The sequence below is a fragment of the Eumetopias jubatus genome, unplaced genomic scaffold (genome assembly GCF_037043125.1).
Source record: "Eumetopias jubatus isolate StellerSeaLion01/CBP00866 unplaced genomic scaffold, mEumJub1_p1.0 scaffold_5, whole genome shotgun sequence".
Taxonomy (NCBI): domain Eukaryota; kingdom Metazoa; phylum Chordata; class Mammalia; order Carnivora; family Otariidae; genus Eumetopias; species Eumetopias jubatus.
The window spans coordinates 97,955,065-97,975,959 of NW_028274811.1; positions in this window are offsets into that span (position 1 = coordinate 97,955,065).

Sequence of the window (20,895 nt, forward strand, 5' to 3'; positions counted from 1 at the left end):
GAAAAACAGGAACCTGAACATTTTAGATAAGTTTCTATTAAGGCAGTCCCAGTGTAACAAAAAAAGAGGGATGCTTTAACATATACAGTATAGATTCCCTGAATTTTCTATGCTAATTCTGTAGCTCAAAAGTTTATGTATCTCACATCAGTTCCCAAACAAAAGATCTTTTTGATGATTTTGCAACTAGGTTCCTCATATGTAGCACTTGGAAATGCTTAAAAAAAAAAGAGAGAGAGAGAGCTCACATGCATGTAGATCAGGCAGAAGAGCTAAAGTTTAACATGTCCTCATTAAGAGGATATGATCTATTTACCCACATCTGCCATTACTAGGAAAACTCAATGTTTAAAATGCAGACTGTTGGTTTATTTCATTTTGTGCCCATAGGAAGCATTATTGCAGCATGTCCAATAAATTGCAACAACCCTATTTTCCTCAGATTATTATCTATATTACTGTTGGTAATACTCTGAAAGAAAAAGAGCAAATGGGTCTATTCTCATCTTTCTCTGTTTGTTATTCCCATGATTAGCAATCAGAGTAACAGATGCAAGTAAAGACATAGTCCCTGAGGGTGTTGTCCATACAACAGATAAGTCAGTAACACCAATAAAAAAAGACTCCTTGGGTAACAGTCCCAGAAGGATCTATAGCAATATTATGGATTCCTCTTGGCATGTTTTGTCCACATTATGGTCAGTAATGTGTGCTCCTCCACACTTAAATTGAAAAGATATATGGTCTGGATTCCTCTTGCACATCCTGAAAGGCTAGTCAGGAAACTCTGCTTTTATTATATTATGACTACTCATTTTGTTTCTACAGGCTTCCTTTCTTGCAAGTTCACAATATAATTTTATCTAATTCTGACTATTTCCCCTGACAAAAATATGTAAAATGTTATATACAGAAATCCACCTACTTACAGGCCAGATTTCTCAAAGTGGAGAGAACTGGTTATGATATTAGCTCTTAACACAAAATTGTAAGTAATGGAGTATTTATTATACATCATTGGTACACAAACCTATTTATGAAGGTAAACGTTCTCATTTGGTCTCTTAAGACATTGACATGGAGGAGTCATACTTCTATTTTGTAATAAGTTAATTACATATAATTATAGATTGATAATGAATAGTTATTTAGACTGCCAATTTAGTTGAGTAGTTACAAATTAGTAATTGTCACTTTATCCTTATGTATTTATTAATAATAGTAAACCAACTAAAAATGTATAGGGGATTATACTGTACAATTAGATATCTCAAGTAAATGTTTTCATACCAGACCTGACAGATCGAAGGGGCAAGCATTATTTTTTTTTTACATATATTGTAATATAAACCAAGAATAATTTTTTTAGGGAAGCAATTTTTTAGGGAAGCCATTTTTCAGTTATAGTCAGAGTAAAACTGTATATAATCTACATCTTCTAAAAGTCTAATTCATGGAAATATTCATACAACTCTGTAAAGATGTATGAACAAGAATGTGTATCAAAACATTAACTGCAAAAGAGAAAACTTGGGGACACACAAATGTCATCATTTAGAGTACTGTGAAATAAACTGAGTCATCTAGACTATACAATATTAGAGGATATGTGGGGTGAATAGGTGGAGGTACTTATACTTTAAAATTTATACACTGGTATGTATGAATATATATATATATATAGTTATTGTTAACAATAAGCTAACCAATATATACACATACACACACACACACACACACACACATATTCAGATACACACACATATATAATAAGCCAACTATATATATACACACACACATATATATACACACACATATATATTCAAATATAAATGTAAAACATTAAGACTATGATCAATTTTACCCCAAGTCCTATGAGTTTAAGCTAGTATATTCAATTTAAGACATTAATAAAAATAAAGTCTTCCATTACATTTTTAAAATGAAGTTTCTGGCTGATTTAACCTTTTTTCTCAATTTCCTATTACATTTTTAACAGAATACATTCTATGATCCACCAGACTTTCTAAAAATCAAGAAATGATGTTCCTATTCTCTCAGTATTCTGCCACTACCTAGTAAAGCAATGTGAAACCAAAATAAACCCTCCTTATATGTATCTTGAATGAATCACATAGAAGTTAGAAGACAATTCTATCCATTACAGCAATCAGCAGGGTATAGTACAAAACAACACTAAAGCCTTGGCTAAGATTCCCAAAATGTGTGCTTTTCTTGGTAAGAAGCAAGCTCACACAAGTCACCAAATACTGTGCTATTGCCATTTTCTCTAGAGTCTATCCAAATAATGAAATCTCCCTCTGCAAGGGCACTTCTCCTGAGAACCTGAATAGGGCAATACTCTCTGCCCCCCACCCCCAGGAATATGAAACATGGAAATGTACCCTATTATGCCCTGAGAGTAAAGATGTTTTGGTATTTAAAATTACCCTTAAAGAATGTTTGTTTCTAGCCAAGATGGAAAAATAGAGACCAGAATTATTCTTATCTAGAAACAACAACAAAAAAAGAAAATATATGAAACAATAGTTTTCAAGACACTGGATACCAGGTAATGAAGGGTGAAGCTTCCTGAAAGCAACGTGAAACTGACAATTGCCCCAATTTACTCTCTTGAAAAACTGACCAGACTAGCACAGAGAGAAGGAAACCGGGCAAAGCCTAGAAAAATCCGTGAGTTAAGGAGATTGTTCTGAGAGTACAGGGAGACTAAGGAAGACAGAGTTTGCAAGTTAGAGTATTTCAGAGAAGAGAACTACACAGAGAAAAATAATCATGAATCTGTAGCAGGTACCCCTCAAGTATTTGGCAGTGATGACTGGTGTGTAAAAAAAACTAGCTGTAGCCAAGAAAAGCAGTGACTAAACGGATTAGAGGAAACAGTACCCACTGCTCAGAGAGAAACAGAAAAGTGCCTGTTCCCAATAGGCAAACTGGAAAAAGCTCAAAATTTGCAAGGAATTATGTAGAATACTCAGAAGAATTTGCCTCTGTAGTGGAGTATAATTAGCCTTAGGCTAACAAATCTATAGCCTTGTTAATCTGCTTAACAAATCTTAAAAACAAGACCTAAAAGGATCAAACTGTTCCTGGGTAACTGAGCTACATCTCAGAACAAGCCTCAAGAATATTTATAGGAATACAAAAATATCCAGCACTCAACATGATAAAACATGTTTGAGAGCCAATAAAAAAGTAACGAACATGAAAAGAAGTATAAAAGATGACTAATAGTGAAGAGAAAAATCAGTCAATTGAAACTGATCCAGAACTGACACAGATGTTAGAATTAGCAGAAGAGGACATTAAAAGTTATTTATGTACTATCTATCAAAAAAAGTAAAGATGTGAAAGATATAAAAGTTGAACCTACAGCAAAATTATAGAGCTGAAAACAATAGTTTCTGAGATCGAAAATACACCAGGGCGCCTGGGTGGCTCAGTTGGTTAAGCGACTGCCTTCGGCTCAGGTCATGATCCTGGAGTCCCAGGATCGAGTCCCGTATCGGGCTCCCTGCTCAGCAGGGAGTCTGCTTCTCCCTCTGACCCTCCCCCCTCTCATGCTCTCTCTCTCTCAAATAAATAAATAAAATCTTTAAAAAAAATAAAATAAAATAAAATTTCAAACACTGAAAGAATAGAAAATACACTGGATGATATCTGATAGCACCTTGGTAATTGGAGAAGAATTAGTGAACTTAAAAACAGAGCAGTAAGTTACAAAAAAACTATACAGATTAAAAAAAAAATTTAAGTGAACCAAAAATCTATGAACTGTAAGATAACTTTAAGTGAACTAAAAATATGCAATTGGAGTCCCTGAAAGAACCCAGGGAAGAAAAATATTTGTAGAAATTTCCATATTTGATGAAAACTATGAGTCCATAGATCCAAGAAGCTCAAAAAATTCAAATACAAGAAATATGAAGGAAATTATATCAAGGTAAGTCATAATAACATTTCCAACATCCAGTAATAAAGAGAAACCTAAAACCAGCAGAAATAAAAGACATTACCTACAAAAGAACAAAGATAAAGAAGACAGAAGATTTTTTCTTAAAAACAACATAAGCGAGAAGACAGTGGAAGAAAATTTTGAGTAGTAAAAAACAAATGTCAACCTGGAAGCTTATACCCAGCAAATATACCTCAGATGAATAAAGGCTTATGCAACTACCACTGAAATAATTCTTCATTAAACGAAGTCATCAGGCAGAAGTAAAACAAAACAAATGAAAATACAGATCTATACAGAGGAATATAGAGCATTTCAAGTGTCTTATACAATAAATTTTATCATTTTTTAAAAATTAGGAAACAGTGGTTTGGAGAGGTTCAGTGACTATTAGTAAACAGCAGAGTTGCTATTAGAGCTCATACAGCTTTTGCAAGACATACAAACAGGTCCATGGATTCTTCTAAGTGTGTTTCAGGGTGCCCTCCTTCAATTAACCAATGTAGAGAAATTGCTTTCTGTGTTTTTATCTTTTGAAATGATAATTTCTCCAGGCCAATCCCACTGTGCAAGATAATTCTCTGAGGTATGCTCAATTAATAACTATTAGAATTACTTATTTAATACAGCTCTAGTGTCTTTTTAAGATGTGCATTTCTCCTACAAATGTAAAGTTCCATTTTGTAACACCATCATATCTAGCAGACATGGAATATATATAATGCTAGTCATTGAATGTATTTGGATTTCTCTATTAGTCAGTGAACTATTTTAAAGTAGCACCATGTATCTGCATCTTTTCATTCTTAATGCAATGCTTGGAACATAGCTAATATTCCACAGATACTCACTGACCAAATCAGTGAATTAAATGAAATTAGTAGAATGGAATTGCTAAGAAAAATAATTTCTATTCTTCTTAGTAGATTCAACAGTTAATATAATTAATTCTCAATAATTTCCTTCATTCTTCCACAGTTCATTTTTTCCCTCCTGCCTTCCTTTTTTCTTTCCTTTTTTCCCGAATTAAAATAAACAGATTTTTAAACTCTTTTATCTGAGCCTGATCTAGAGAACACTGGACAGTAAAATTGTCTTTGGCTCTGATAGCTGGAGGAATAGGAATAGGAATAGGCCAGTCAGATGACCTGACTACTGTGGTTCATATAAAATTTAACTCTGATGGTAAATTAATAAATTGTTCTTTAAGTTTACAAAAAACAATAACTCTTAAGCCTTAAATTATCTTAAAGTAAATTATAAGTACAGTTAATTTTTCAGAACCTACAGGAGAGCTATTGACATCGTAAAAATTTACCCCAAGACCCTTGCAGGCAGGATGATGTTAACTCAAAGGAAAGGGTGGAAATTCCAAAGGTAAATGATTAAGGGATATAAATTCAAGTTGCTTTTAATTTTGGTTTTAATATTAGTCTAAAACATTTCCTCAGGACAGCCTTTGGACAACTGTGAAAAAGAAAACAGGGAATCATTACATTAGTTTTTCCAATATATAGTGTGTAGACTATCCACGTTAGAATAATTGAAGATCCTTCTTTAAAATGTAGAATCCAGCATTTTTCTCCCTCTCTCTCTCCTTCCCAAATGAACCAAAGTCTCTGTTTGGGGTCTGAGAATCTATGTTTTAAATCTCTTTTGAGGGCCTCTTACATATTGCAAGACTTTGGAACCCATGAGAAACTACCTAATGCTCATATATCAGTGTGGATTCATTTTCCCATAAACAAAAGAAAATCCAACATCTACTGTCTCATATAACTGAAAATTCAAGGGGCTGTGAATACTGCTAGATTAAGTGATGAAAGAGCTCAAATAGATCCTGGTTTCTGTCTCTGTCCTCCTTAAAATGAACTTGTCATCTTCTTCAGACTGAAGATATTCTTAGTAAGTAACGTGGTTTAAAAAAAAAAAAAAAAAGTGGAGTTAGTAGATTTTGATGTTGTACCTGGCCAGGCTTGAGCTTCCTGCCTAGTCTTTCAGGAACAGATAGATTTATCTTCACTGGAACACATGATACAGAGAGTGTACATGTATATATATGTGTACACTGACACACACATACACACACATACACAAAACAAAGACAGAAACACACACACAAAGAATGACAAAAAGAGAAACTGCAGATTCCTAGGATAACAAATACATAAGGTTCCATGTTAAATTATCTCCCTAGTTGAAGAATTGAATGCACATTTCATGCCATACCCTCTTTAGGGGGTCAAAAATGCTTTCTGCATTACCCTGGGAATTGGTTTGAGACTGTGAAGCACTGTCAGTGTCCCAATTTTAACTTAGAACCTTTTCTTTTAGAAGAATATAAGTTCCTCAGAGTATAGACTGTTTGGGGGATTTCACTGAACATTGTAGTTTAAAAAAAAAATAGAAAGCTAGGAAAAAAATTGATAACCTGAGAAGAACAAAAGAAAAATGGAAAACAGAGATCTAATATACTGAATAAGAAAAGATGCATCATTACAATAATTTCTTCTCTACAATCTAATTACAATTCCCAAATGTTTTCCTTAATATCAACACAATTTTCTTTTTGAAACTAAAAATTATTTTGCAAATGAACCAAAGCAATAATAGACCATTCTGAGAAAGGAAAACCATGGAATTAGTTTACTTAATCTCAATTGTTCCAGCTGCCAGAACATTTTGATTTCTCTAACTGACCTCTAAGAGACTTCTGATCAAAATTTCCTTTGTGTTAAAATATTTTGTAGCTACTATTCTTTTGAAATATATGTCTATGTTTTCTCATTTGAAAACTATACTTTGTCAAATATATTTAACTATACAAATTACCAACTGCTCCAGGGAGCAATTTCAAGTTTTAATTTGGGGAAAAGAGGTAAAATATTAAAATAATGGGGTTAATTTTAAATAGTTCATAAATGTTCTCCAATTTTACAATTCTGGTTTGTATATATGAGTAATAATCTATCATCAAAATGGGTTTATTCTCCACAGAGAGATTTCTGAGGATCTCCTGAAATTTGGGAAGGCTACTAACGTAACTCAAGCCACTTTCATTTAAGATATATTTGGCCTACATCCTGAAATTTTAGATATGAGTAAGGCCTAAAATCCTGGCCTTAGGGAGTTCAGCTTGGTTGATGAGACAGATAAGCAACGAAGCAGGGTAATAACTGTCATGATAAAAGTACATATGAGGTATCACAGGAATATATAGCATTACAGCTACTGCGTTCTGATAGGGCTGGCAAACTGCTCTCCAAGACCATTAATATGAACAAAGAAGGAAATTAGAAATTATTTTGCCAAGGGGAAAAGATATTTAATGAGAATAGCATGTGTAAGGGCCTAAAACGAAGAGTAATCATGGTTCATTCAGGTTCATTCAGGTTCCTCTACATGTCTGAAGCCCACAGTTCCTAATATCATAGGAGAAAGATAAGACCTGAGAGGTGAGCAGTGGCTAGATTACAGAAAGCCTTGATTACCACATTGGATTTTCCTGAGATAAGGAGGCTGGGGGGGGCGGGGGGGCGGGGGGGGCGGAGGGGAGACACAACAAAGACCATAACAACACTGCTAAGCATTCACTATGTACCATGTATTGTTCTACATACTATTTAATCCTCACAGCCTTACTGTGAGAGAAACTAAGACATGAAGGCTAAATAATATTGTCTCACAATTCTCAGCCTATAAACATTATGCTTGATATTAAACCCATTATATGACTTCATGAGACTGAAACCATACTGTCCCAATATATTAGGGACTGATTATATTTTAGGTCAAAATATTATTATGGTAGATTTGTGAAGGATGTATTGAGAAGAAGGCAAAACCAGAGACAAGAATATTTTAAGAACAGAGGTTTGAGATAATAAGGAATTAAATGGAGGGAGTAGCTTGCAGTTACTACAGAGCAGAATGGATGAATTCTATAAATATAGAAGCAAAGAAATTTGGCAAGAAAATCTGGGAAAGGGGGGATTCTAGAGGGTTACCAGGGTTATAGTTTTAGCAACCAGGAGGGAGTGTCAATGGAAAATTAGGCATGCCATTTACTAAAAGTAAAATTCAGAAAGAGCGACAATGTTTGAGACAGGTAAGTTTATAACTTCAATTTTTGAAATAATGAATTTTTTACAGATTTTATTTATTTGAGATAGAAAGAGAGTGAAAGAGAGAAAGAGCATGAGTAGCAGAGGGAAGGGGAGAAGCAGGCTCCCCACTAAGCAGGGAGCCCGACACAGGGGTTGATCCCAGGACGCTGGGATCATGACCTGAGCCGAAGGCAGATGCTTAACCCACTGAGCCACCGAGGCACCCCTGAAATAATGAATTTAATTCATCTGTGGATATCCAGGAAGTCAGGCTAGCAACATGTTTTTAATGACTGCCTCAACTTCAACTTCTAAGTGACGTCTTATAACACCAAAGAATGAATGAGAATCTTTCTTTCATCTGTTCTCTTTCCAATTCAAGGTGTAACCAAAATTTCCAAATCAAGGTGTAACCAAAATTATGACCCATACCTAAATTCCCATACCTGCACTTTTCTCAACTTGGCTTATCACAAAAAGATAGATCTTCTCACTTCTGTTCTTGAAGGAAGCATGAATCATACTCAGTAGGAAAAAACACAGCACTGGGAGTCTTAAAATGTTCGGTTCCTTATCTCTCCCACATCTGTAATTCAGTGACCTGCTCTCACTTGAAAAATATTCACAAATATAAGAACACTTCCTCTTAGTCCTTTTAGTTGGAAACTCCAGCTATTTATTTTAAAAGGTTTTATGGTGGTATTTACTGTATCTCAAATACTAAATAATAGTAATATACAAATTTCTTTTGCAGTTTTGGTCCCTCCTTAAGAAAAAAAAAATCATTGTTTCCTTAACATTAAACAAAATAATTGCCTTTACATTAACTTATCTTCAGTCTTGACAAATCTTTTAGGTTTATTTGTAACTCCCGGTGGCAGTTATTATTTTCTTGCTATACAACCTGTCCTTATGTAATTCTTTTTCAGTGTATTTCTAAAACACAAATATAATCAACCTTTTCTCTGTAATTTAATAGTCTCTGATAGTGCCACATTACTATTAAATAAAGTTCAAAATTCTTAAGTATGGCATCAAAGTCCTTTATAAATTGGCCCTCTGTACCTTTCTACTTCTATCTTCAGCTACACTCCCAAATATACTACATGTTGCTCCCTCAGGTGTACCACACTCTGTCTTATGCCTTGGCCTTTGCTACAGTTACTCCCACTATTGGAATTTGCTTCTCTAGCAACACACACAAACACAAACACACACACACACACACACACACACTTACCTCATTGGCATTTCATACTCAGCTAAGGAAGTCCAATTTAAATGTTAATTGACACTTTCTCTCTGAAGCCTTCCTTGGTGCCCTGTAGCAGAATAAATCATCCTCTCATATTCCAATATCACTTTATATATATATCTCTTTAATACCTCTTCTCACACTGTATTATAACTTAGGTTTTCCCAAACTGGGGTTCCTCTTGTATTCTCAGAGGGTGTCTTTGAAATATTTTTGAAAATGTTTTAAGTTTGTTTTTATTTCATTAATGATTTAAAAAAAATATATATGTAAGCATTTCTAGATCATCCAGTTGAGCATTTATAACTAAGTACTATGATACTATTTAAATGCTGAAGTTTGCATTTACTTTTTTAATCATGTTGGACATATCACACTATATTGTCATATGCTAAAGAAAATAACATGGGATAAAAAATGTAAAAATGTTTTCTCCCATTTGAAGGCCTAACAAATGTATCTACATTGCCATACAAAGAAGGGATCACATATTTAAAGGAAATAAAAGTAATAGTGTCATTTATAATTTTTGTTTGCTTTATAATTGTCCAAAAGTTAAATACTATTTGTTCAATCAGGTTTTACTTATGTACATATTTCATTAACTTTACACAAAATTTATGTCTTACCTTTTTGTTACTTTTCTTTTTAATTTAAATGGGTTTTAAATTACTCAAGTTTGAGAACTATTATATACATGTAGATATATGTGTATATATGTGTGTATGTGTGTGTGTATATATATATTTTTTTCTTTCCCACTATATTGGGGAAAGTGATATGAAAACAAGACAAAAACTTGTGTTTATCAAAATATTTCTATATATAGCACAATCCTAGGAATAGAGTGAGGGCTCAAAAACTTGTAATAGCTAACCACAAAAGACCCCGAACAGCCAAAGCAATCTTGAAAAAAAAAAAAAGCAAAACTGGAGGCATCACAATTCTGGACTTCAAGATATATTACAAAGCTGTAGTCATCAAGACAGTATGCACTGGCATACAAACAGACACACAGATCAATGGAACAGAACAGAGAACCCAGAAATGGACCCTCAACTCTATGGTCAACTAATCTTCAATAAAGCAGGAAAGAATATCCAATGGCAAAGACAGTCTCTTCAATAAATGGTGTTGGGAAAACTGGACAGCAACATGCAAAAGAGTAAAACTTGACCAATTTCTTATACCATACACAGAAACAGATTCAAAATGGATGAAAGAGGGTGCCTGGGTGGTTCATTCGGTTAAGCATCTGCCTTTGGCTCAGGTCATGATCTCAAGGTACTGGGATCAAGTCCCACACTGGGCTCCCTGTTCAGTGGGGAGTCTGCTTCTCCCTCTATGGCTCCCCAACCCCATGATCTCTCTCTCAAATAAGTAAATAAATAAAATCTTTAAAAAAAATGGATGAAAGACCTAAATGTGAGGCAGAGAACCATCAAAATCCTAGAAAAGAACACGGGCAGCAACCTCTTTGACATTGGTCATAGCAACTTCTTACTATACACATCACTGGAGGCAAAGGGAAACAAAAGCAAAAATGAACTATTGGACTTCATAAAAATAAAAAGCTTCTGCACAGTGAAGGAAGCAATCAACAAAACTAAAAGGCAACCTACGGAATGGGAGAAGATATTTGCAAATGACATATCTGATAAAGGGTTAGTACCCAAAATCTATAAAGAACTTATCAAACTCAACACCCAAAAAATAATCCAGTTAAAAAATATGGATAGACATTTTTCCAAAGAAGACATACAGATGGATAACAGACACACAAAAAGATCTCAATATCACTTATCATCAGGGAAATACAAATCAAAACTACAGTAAGATATCATCTCACACTTGTCAGAATGTCTAAAATTAACAACACAGGGAACAAGAGATGTTGGCAAGGAAGCGGAGAAAGGGGAACCCTCTTACACTGTTGGTTGGAATGCAAGCTGGTGCAGCCACTCTGGAAAATAGTACGAAGTTTCCTCAAAAAGTTAAAAATAGAACTACCTTACAACCCAGCAATTGCACTACTAGTATTTACCCAAAGGATACAAAAATACTGAATCAAAGAGACACTTGCACCCCAATGTTTATAGAAGCATTATCAACAATAGCCAAATTATGGAAAAAGCCAAACATCCATCAACTGATGAATGGACAAAGATACACACACACACACACACACACACACACACACGAAGGAATATTACTCAGCCATCAAAAAGAAAGAAATCTTGACATCTGCAATGAGCTAGAGTGTATTACAGAGCTAGAGCATATTATGCTAAGCGAAACAAGTCAGTCAAAGCAAGATAAATACAGTATGATTTCACTCACATGTGGAATTTAAGAAACAAAACAGATAAACATAGGGGAAGGGGGAAAAAAGAAAGAGGGAAGCAAATCATAAGAGACTCTTAACTACAGAGAACAAACTGAACAAACTCCATTGGGTTAATGGAGGGGAGGTGGTTAGGGGATGGGCCAAATGGGTAATGGGTATTAAGGAGGGCACCTGTTGTGATGAGCCCTGTTATATATAAGTGATAAATCACTAAATTCTACTCTTGAAACCAATATTACACTATATGTTAACTAGAATTTGAATAAAAATTTGAAAACAACAAATTATAAAAACACATAAAATTTACTATCATAACCATTTTTAAGTATGCAGTTCAGTAGTGTTAAGTATATTCACGTTTGTGCAATAGATATACCTAACTACTTCTTGCAGTGCTGAAGGTCTACACCAATTAAATAATAACTCCCCATCTCCTAGTTCCTAGGAACCATCCTTTTACTTTCTGTCTCTGTAGATTTGACTACTTTCAATAACTCATATACATGGAATCATAGAATATCTGTCCCTTTGTACTGGCTTATTTCACTTAGCAAAATATCCTCAAGATTCAACCATGTTGTAGCATATGACAGGATTTCTTTCTTTTTTTAAGGCTGAATAATATTACATTGTATGTATATGCTACATTCTGTTTATCCATTTATCCATTAATAGATCTTTGGGTTGCTTCCACCTCTTGCCTATTTTGAATATTACTGCTATGAACATAAGTATGCAAATATCTCTTCAAGACCCTGCTTTCAGTTCTAAATATATACATCTTATGGTAAGAGTTAAGTAGAAAACATCTTCATTCGCTGAGGGCCAAGAAGGCCACTTTTAGCATTCCTTAGATCTTCAAATTGATTCTTGGAGGCACTTTTCCAAAATCATATTGAAAATATTAACATGCATGTCTGTTTGACATTAAGATGATTTTAATGTGGTGAACAGTTATTGTTTATAACTTTGTTTTGGAAATTATTTGGTTATATGTCACTGACTTAATTTATGATTGGCAGTGACTCCTCAACAGTAATTGTGCACACCAGGAATTCTTATAAAGCAAGGCTATCTAACCTGCAAAATGTTTTTAAGTGTTAGGAAATTTTGATGATATTAAACTTAACAACTAATAGAACTGATGTGCTATGTTATGAACACTGAATTAAGCATGCATTGACCTCAAATTCAGTTTTTTCTTCTCGAGATTTAAGACATATATATATATATTTTTTCATGTCTCAAGAATATTTTTAAGTCCCTCAGCAAGATCACAGGTCCTAAGCACCCAATATTTAATGAATAAAACACACCTGAGGAACAAACATTCCACCTTTAAAACTACATAAAAATTAAGCCTCGAGGTTATAATATAGTATATAAGAAAATAAATCAAATTAGATATGGTCCTTTCTGAGTGTTGTGTATCTAGAGTGTTACCTTGAGGAACAGAAATATTTTAAAGTTAAAATATGTGCTGGGGTCAGAAAATGAACAGAGAAACTTTTTTTTTTAATAAATTGAAACCATTCATCAAGTTAGGAGAATCAGAGTGTAGAAAAGACGACATGGGTGGCTCTATGGATCTAAAAACTTCATAAAAGCCATTCCAATTTGGAGTAGTTTTGCAGACATTTGTATGCCAAGATTTCAAAAGGATCCCTCCTGCCCTGAATTTATTTGCCCTCCAAACCCCAAATTTCACAACTTACTCTTTAGCAAGAGAGGAGGACGTCTTTATCTCAAGACAAGAGAAAAACAGAAATATTGCTCTGTGGAATTTCAATTAAATATATGTCATCAGAAGGCATTTAACTTTTGAAACACCCTGACTCATGTAGATATTTGTTTAATGTGTCAGGAAAACATGACCTGACCTTCATATCCTAAACAAATGGTTGCCCAGTAATTACTGCTGTAACTGCTACTTGCAACTGTTTTCAATAGATAACTGTGAGGCTTGTATGTAAACTAAACTCACTTTCAATGGGAATCCTTTAAAAACGTATAGCAAGCAATCACACAGAAATATTAATTTGCACTCAAACACTTGATGCCACAAGACACTCCAATTATCTCACTGTTTAAGCCAGAAGACTTTTCCAGGCTTAAAACTAGTCTCTGAAGAGATTTAATTCAATATTACTTACCCAAAAGCAGCAAGCATGTTCTTTTTTTGACCTTCAGGTCAATGAGAGTGACCCAACTGAGACCCAATCAAATCTGAATATGTACCCCCCTAAAGAACTACTCACAAGGTTAATTGTATCTTGCTTCTATTTGCTGAATAAGGAAATCAATTAAAGAGAAGAGCAAAAGAAGCCATAAATGGCTATACAAACTATATAGAAGTGAGCCATATAGAGAAACAGGCTGCCTTTTGTTTCCTATCTTCATAGATTTCTGCAGAGAAGGACATAAAACAATGGCAGAGGCATTCTTGTGCTTCCTATCATCATTGTAATTAATATCTATTTTACTCTTGCTTCAAATTATGTTATTTGACAATGCACAGAAGCCAAAACAGATACCTAAGACAATTTTGTTACTGGTCATATGGCAAATTTGTTGGACTTAAATGCTATCATGGTGAGTCAATTCACTACTTTGTAGGGAGACATAATAATAATAGGTTTAGTTGTAACAACCTGGTATGGGGGTGGGAAGAGAAGGTTTTAGTGAAAGTACTATTATGTATTAACTTTCAAGATTTATGTATGGGTAATGAAAAAATATATATCAAAAGAGCACAATTTATAAAGAAAGATAACAGAAAGAAGAAAAAACATTTTCTACAGGAAATACAAAAAGGGCTGGAGCACCTCAGTCCTTAATATTATGCTCAATCATAGAATATAATAATGTAAAAGAGAGAGAAAATATTCTTTAAACCTTAAAATAATGACAATAAACATCTGAAGGCTTACTAATGCCAAACATTATCCTAAGAGTTTTATAAGCATCTTTTCATTCTTCACCACATTCCCTGAGGCTCAGAGAATTTAACTCCTTACTCAGGGTCACAAAGCAAGGAAACTGAATGAGTTTGAATCTGAAATACTGCAGCCAGCTCTTCATTTTTAACTATACCTTCTATCCATCTATTATCTACAACAAGACATGCAGACAAAACAATTCAGTGTAAAAACAAAGAGCATGAAAGCTTGTAACAAAGTGATAGCTCATGTGGAACAGACAATTACTGAGGTTTCAGTTGAGGATGAGGCTTTAGAAACAGAGGCAATAGTAAGCCAGAGCCAACTGTTAAGACTTCAGTCAACTGAAGGCCTCTAAGAGTTTGAAATTAGAGCCAAGTTTCTCTATGCAGTTGATGTGTGTTGATTATCCAGAGTTTCCAGTATTAGCAGTTCCTTGGCTTACTCTGAGCAAAGCAAACGTGACATTTCACCAAGATGCCTGGGAAAAGATGAGGTTGGAGACTTTTGGCATAAATCTTGGTTTCCTGCATATGGCTATAATACTGAAGTGTGGTTCTGATTTTCATCTCTAAAATGTACCAATAATGTCATTTTAGGGTCAAAAATTGTGTTCACTCATTCTATTATGAGGACCTTCCTTCACCTCTCTATCAATCCATCCATCCTTCCTTTAGTCAATCCTTTATGGGGCTGAGCTCTGTATTGAGGCCCTAAACTTGAGTGTAACTTGTGTATGTGTGTTGGCAGAATACTAAAAACTGGAACTTGTTAGTTGTAAACCTCATTCTGATAATCTTCTAATTTTAAAACTATATCATGAAGTCTCCCTAAATCCTTTGCTCTTGATTAGGTCAGACATTTAGTTCCTTCTGAATGAATGTATAAATGCCATGTTCAATCCAATCTTTTCATTAGAAAGACTTGGAGCTGTTTACCCTTTTCTTCCAACAATAGCTCCATCCTACTCACTTTCCCTCCCCAAATCCCATTGTGTTGGGATTAAATGAGACCAAAACATCTGTTCTTCTCTTCTGTGGCACCTCTGATGTAGTCTGTCTCACAGTAGCTCTATTGCTTTTCCCATTCAGCAGTTAGTACTCACAGGATGTTAAGCTGAGACCTGAACTATCAGGATCAACATTTGAATCAGGATTAGCTATCAAAGGAAGGCAACAATTTACTAGGCCTCATGAGGGGAATTGGCTTTTCAGAACAATTCTCCCCTCAAAAAAGCATGACTAACACACTGAAGGGAAAAACAAAGAGGCGGAGAGCATGTTAGACTTGTTAAATAGTGGTGGTGTGCTGTGATCACTGCCTACTATGGGAAGGCAATACAAAAAATGCAGACTGAAGCAAGAAAGCACCTGTTCATCACTGTGATACAGTCTTGAACTCTGAGTAGCCAACTATAGCTACAGCACTTCCTTTACAGCAGATCATGTCTATTTTCAGCTTTTTTGCTTTCTTAAATCTCCCAGGTAAGACCTAATGAGCTCTGTAAGAGAAATCATTATGCCCTCTGAAAGTGCTCAAGTTAAAAATATAAGTTAAATTTATTGAAGGACTTTGTCCAGTAAGGGCTTCTCAAATGTGACATATACCTAAGTTGTATGTGTATTAGTTCATCTTTTGATTGCGTACTGCTGAGGCAAGCAAGAGCGAGAGGATGCTTACAGCTCTCAGGAAAAAAAAGAAAAAAAATTAATGTATTTGCTCTCCCTGGTACAGGTGCCCTTATCATCAGAGAGTTGTTTTTATTAAGTGCCAATTGTACACGACTGTGGTTGAGGCCAAGCATAAAGTCCGTTACCTTCTTGAGCTTGATTACGAGGCTCTTCAAAAAGGTCCCTCATTTGTTGTCCCTTTCTATAAAGCATGCATTCCCAGGAAGTAGTTAGCAGCAAGCAGCTAGTATTAATGGATTCTTTGAAGGATTTTCCTGGAAGCTAGCCTCCTGCTGAGGTGAGTGCTTTTCCCAAAGGGAACTAGGCAAAGACAGAACCTGGCTTCCAAGTTCTTTACCGTATCCTTAAGCATGCCTGAATTAAAACAAGTCATATACACCTGGACAGATGGTGCAGCATTGCTTCAGTTCATAAGTAATGGAGCATAATTCAGAGTACACTCCACTGGCTCAGTTTGATCCCCATGAAGTCCTCTTCCAACTCTTGACAAACTTGACAAGGCAGGCATTTCTGACTATTAATGTATTTCTCTTCGGCTAGGTGACCCGAAGCCATGGAAAGAACTTACTCTAAATGCAATACAATAATCACTAGACAATTTTTTTCAGAGGCCCAACATAATGTGCCTTTCATTTTTAATACAATCACTATGCCTTCTCATTTGGAGGAGGTGGGTCTCGCTCTCCACTTCTCCCACTAAAATCCTAATTTAAACTAACATCATCTGATGCTTAGATCATCCCATGCTTCTAATTCTTCTATTTCAATGGCCATATTTTTTTCTCAGCATTTGATTATGAAAAATTTCAAACATAAAGTTGAAGCAACTGTACTGTAAAAGCCTATATACTTACCATGTAGGTTCTATAATTAAATATTCATTCTGATTGTGAAAATATGTAAGTTAGGTCAATCACACTATTTCCCCAACGAACACATTCTTACTCTACTCAGAATAACATCCAAATTCTTTGCCATAGTTTACCAGGCTCAGCCTGAGCTGAATTCCAACTTCTATATGACCTCATTTTTTTACCCCTCCTCCTTTCCATTACTGATATCTGGGGTAGTGCCATTCTTTATATTCTTCAAATACAACAAGTTTTTCCCTGACTCAGGGCCTTTCCTTTGCTCTTCTACTAGACCTACCCCTGACCATCTCCTTCTCTTCCTTCTGGTCTCAGCTTAAACATACCTCCTCAGAGACCCTTTCCTTGACCTTCCCATCTGAAGCACATCTTCTGTCCCCAGTTACTCTGTACCACAGTACCCTACGTGACTGCATTTACAGACCATTTTCTGAAATTCCCTTGTTTGTTTTCATGTTCACTTCTTATTTCATATCATTAAAATGTGAGCTCTTTGAAGATTTTTTTTTTGAAAGCAAGGACTTTGTTTTATTCACATCCAAATGTCAGTGGCTTGAGCAGTACCTAGTTCACAGAAGTTGAATAAATGTGTTAAATTTATGAGTATCATGAAAAGGCAATCCTTCTTTGAACAGCTAAGTATAATCTACTATATTGTAGAAAACAAAATATACACAGAAAAATCCTAAGACCTAGAACACAGAGTCACTCAAGTAGTAATTGTCTTTAGCAGCTTATGGGGGCACTTCCTAGGCTAGAACAAAACAGGTACCAGTTAATCAAAATGATTAATTGAAAATGTGGCACTCTAATTACTGAAGACATAGTTGCAGTGGACCTACATCTAGGATACTTAACAATACTAAGGGAAGAGCTAAATATACAGGTAGGAAGGCATTTAACTTTTCTTTATTGCACGAACTAAAAAATCACAAAATATGCGAAGATGCTAAATTGGTGGCATTGCATTTTCTGTAAAATATTTCTAACCTATTGCAACTATTTTGAATATATCCTTTTAGGTTCAAGATGACATTTCTTCTAAATATTCTGGAGTATTTTTTTCTTCTTCATAACCTTCTTCCTAGCACCATGGAAAGCTTCAGGATAAAAAGAAAACTGTGGTGATTTTTCCTACTAATTAGTTGCTCTTATTAAAAAGAGCAAGATAATTGATTTTAGGATGCACTACCCCTTATTAAGACCTAATTAAGCTGTATATCAAAGACTAATTAAATGGCATTATTCCATCTCACTGATGAGTCTTGATGCTTGGTGAATAGATTTGGGTGGTAGATGAATACTCTTGGAATAGATTTCACAGCCAGACAGATAAATATAGACTAAGAAGCTGAGTAAAGGGAATTTTCGATTATCTAAACCTAACACACTTATTGGTATTTCTTCAGCCTGACAGTTTGAAATGCACAAAATGAAACGTTTAAATACAAACTCAGCACTGTGGTAGGATGGAGAACAATGAAAGGGCTTCTTTGGAAAACTGAAAATTTAAATATGCCATTAATTCTTCCAGCGAAATGGTGGACAGGAGAATTGGAGTCTTTTTTTTTTTTTTTAACTCTTTTCATGAGCCAAGCTACCCAGTCTTGATGAACCTCAGATGAGAGCTTGGTTACACTGAAAAAGAATATCTGAAAACCTGAGATCATTTTTAAAGTTGCCAATCACCATCTTTGCTAAGAGGAAGAGGGAGAGGGAGAGGAGAGGAAATGGGGAGTAGTTAAGAGATTATTATCATGGTAAGGAATCTGAATACAGTAGGAGCCCAGGTATTGATGAAACTGTGGTCCAAAGAGAAACTGCCCTCAAAACATATTTGGAGAGAAGAGCTACTAGTAAGATAAAGGTTTTTCAGAATTTTATTCTACACCAGAAATGAATGTTTTCAACAGCAAATCAATCTCTGCTAAGTCAATATTTTACTTGACAATGAAGATCACATACCAACATTTCAAATGTTATGTAAATCCATTCATTGCTTTAATCCCATCAAGCTAACCTTGTACTGCCAAGGCTGCATCTTCAAGGCTGTGTCATTGTGACAACAGAAACTCATCATTCCATTTAATCTATGAGGTCACAACCTCCTTGGATTATGGTGGAGAGTCTCTCAAATTCTTTGGTGCTTCATAATGCTTTTGAATAAATCACAAGATATTTGCAGAAAGTAATGATTTCACTATACAGCTGAGCTATATTTGATTGTCTTTAATAGTTACCTTCACTAGCAGTATAATAATTTGCAAACAATAACATCAGTCATATGTCACTTTTGCACTCATTACTGGCCAAGGTATAACCCCCAGGACCAATAATCTATACTACTGAACATCTAAATTAAATGTCACTCTGTGCTAAGTGCAGGTTATTCAACTGAAACTGAACTTTTGCAAGTATAACATGTATTTTGAATTATCTGAAGGACATCTACCCTTGAACTCTTTTTGCATTAATACACACAGAAGTGGAAATAGCTGCAACATCCCTAAGAAAGCTATGCAAATAGAGAACTGAAATCTCTATTACAGGAAAATGAGTAAACAATTTATTTTTAGCTATCTTTACAGAACTCATGGGCAGGAGATAAAGGGTTTGACTCAAGTATTTCAAGGTTGTCATTCTAGGTACTTTGTTAGATTTAATAGAGTTTATAATATTTAGATTACCTTCTAGATGGAGCTTCACTTTCTCTTTCATTTCACATAAAATTATGGATTTTAACATAATTTTAGATAATTATACACTGCACATGAATGCTGAAAAACAATCAATTAGTGACAACTATAATTCTTTTCTTTTGTTTTGCATTCCAAGCTTATTTTTTCTAATAGAGGTGGAACACGAAGAAAGAATGAGGATGGGGAGGGTTAATTTGTTTCTTGGGCTTTGTGTCTCAAAGGGAACAAATCTTTCATAAGCCCAAATTATGAATCCATAAATCCATAAATCTAATCAACAACATTAATAAAAGAGTAATGAGACACATTCATTAAGTTCTTGGAGATTTTTACAAGAAAAATACTATCAATATTAAGGGAGAAATATCAAAGGATCGTGGAAGACAATGGCCCTGATAGAAATTTTAAGGCAATAAGGAACTAGAGGGTACTTTATGACAAGTGCAGAAGCCAGGCTTCTGACAATTGGTTCACAATCATTAAACTGAACATATCCTCATCTAACTGCCCAGGAAATGACTTGTGTGTTAACCTTGAATCTGAGCTCATTGGGAAACAGAAAGTCTCAAGATACTAAGGAAAAACATTTCTTTGTACAGCACACAATACCTCAATGTTAGAAACAGAGCAGCCCTTTCTACAGATGATATATTAGAAAATGAGACAGAGGCTTTAAAATTTCAACCTAAGCTTTGAAGTACAATGGTATTCTAGTGCATTAATAAGGGATAGTGTGTCACAATAAAATTAGCTAATCAAAATGTACTTTCGTTTAGGGGAATTGACATTCATTTATGAGCAATTTGGGGAGTCTGCATGTCCAAATAACAATCAAAGTATAATGTGTATGATCTCCTCATTGCCACTGGCTTCTGCTTGGTGGCAGAGACAGATGAGAGCAGGGTTTGTGCTTGATTTGGGGGTTTTCACAGCTTGTGCCAAACCAATTGCCAGCCCAGCAAATGCAAAGACACACAAGCCTTATCAATAATAATTTGAGTGGTTGCTCACTC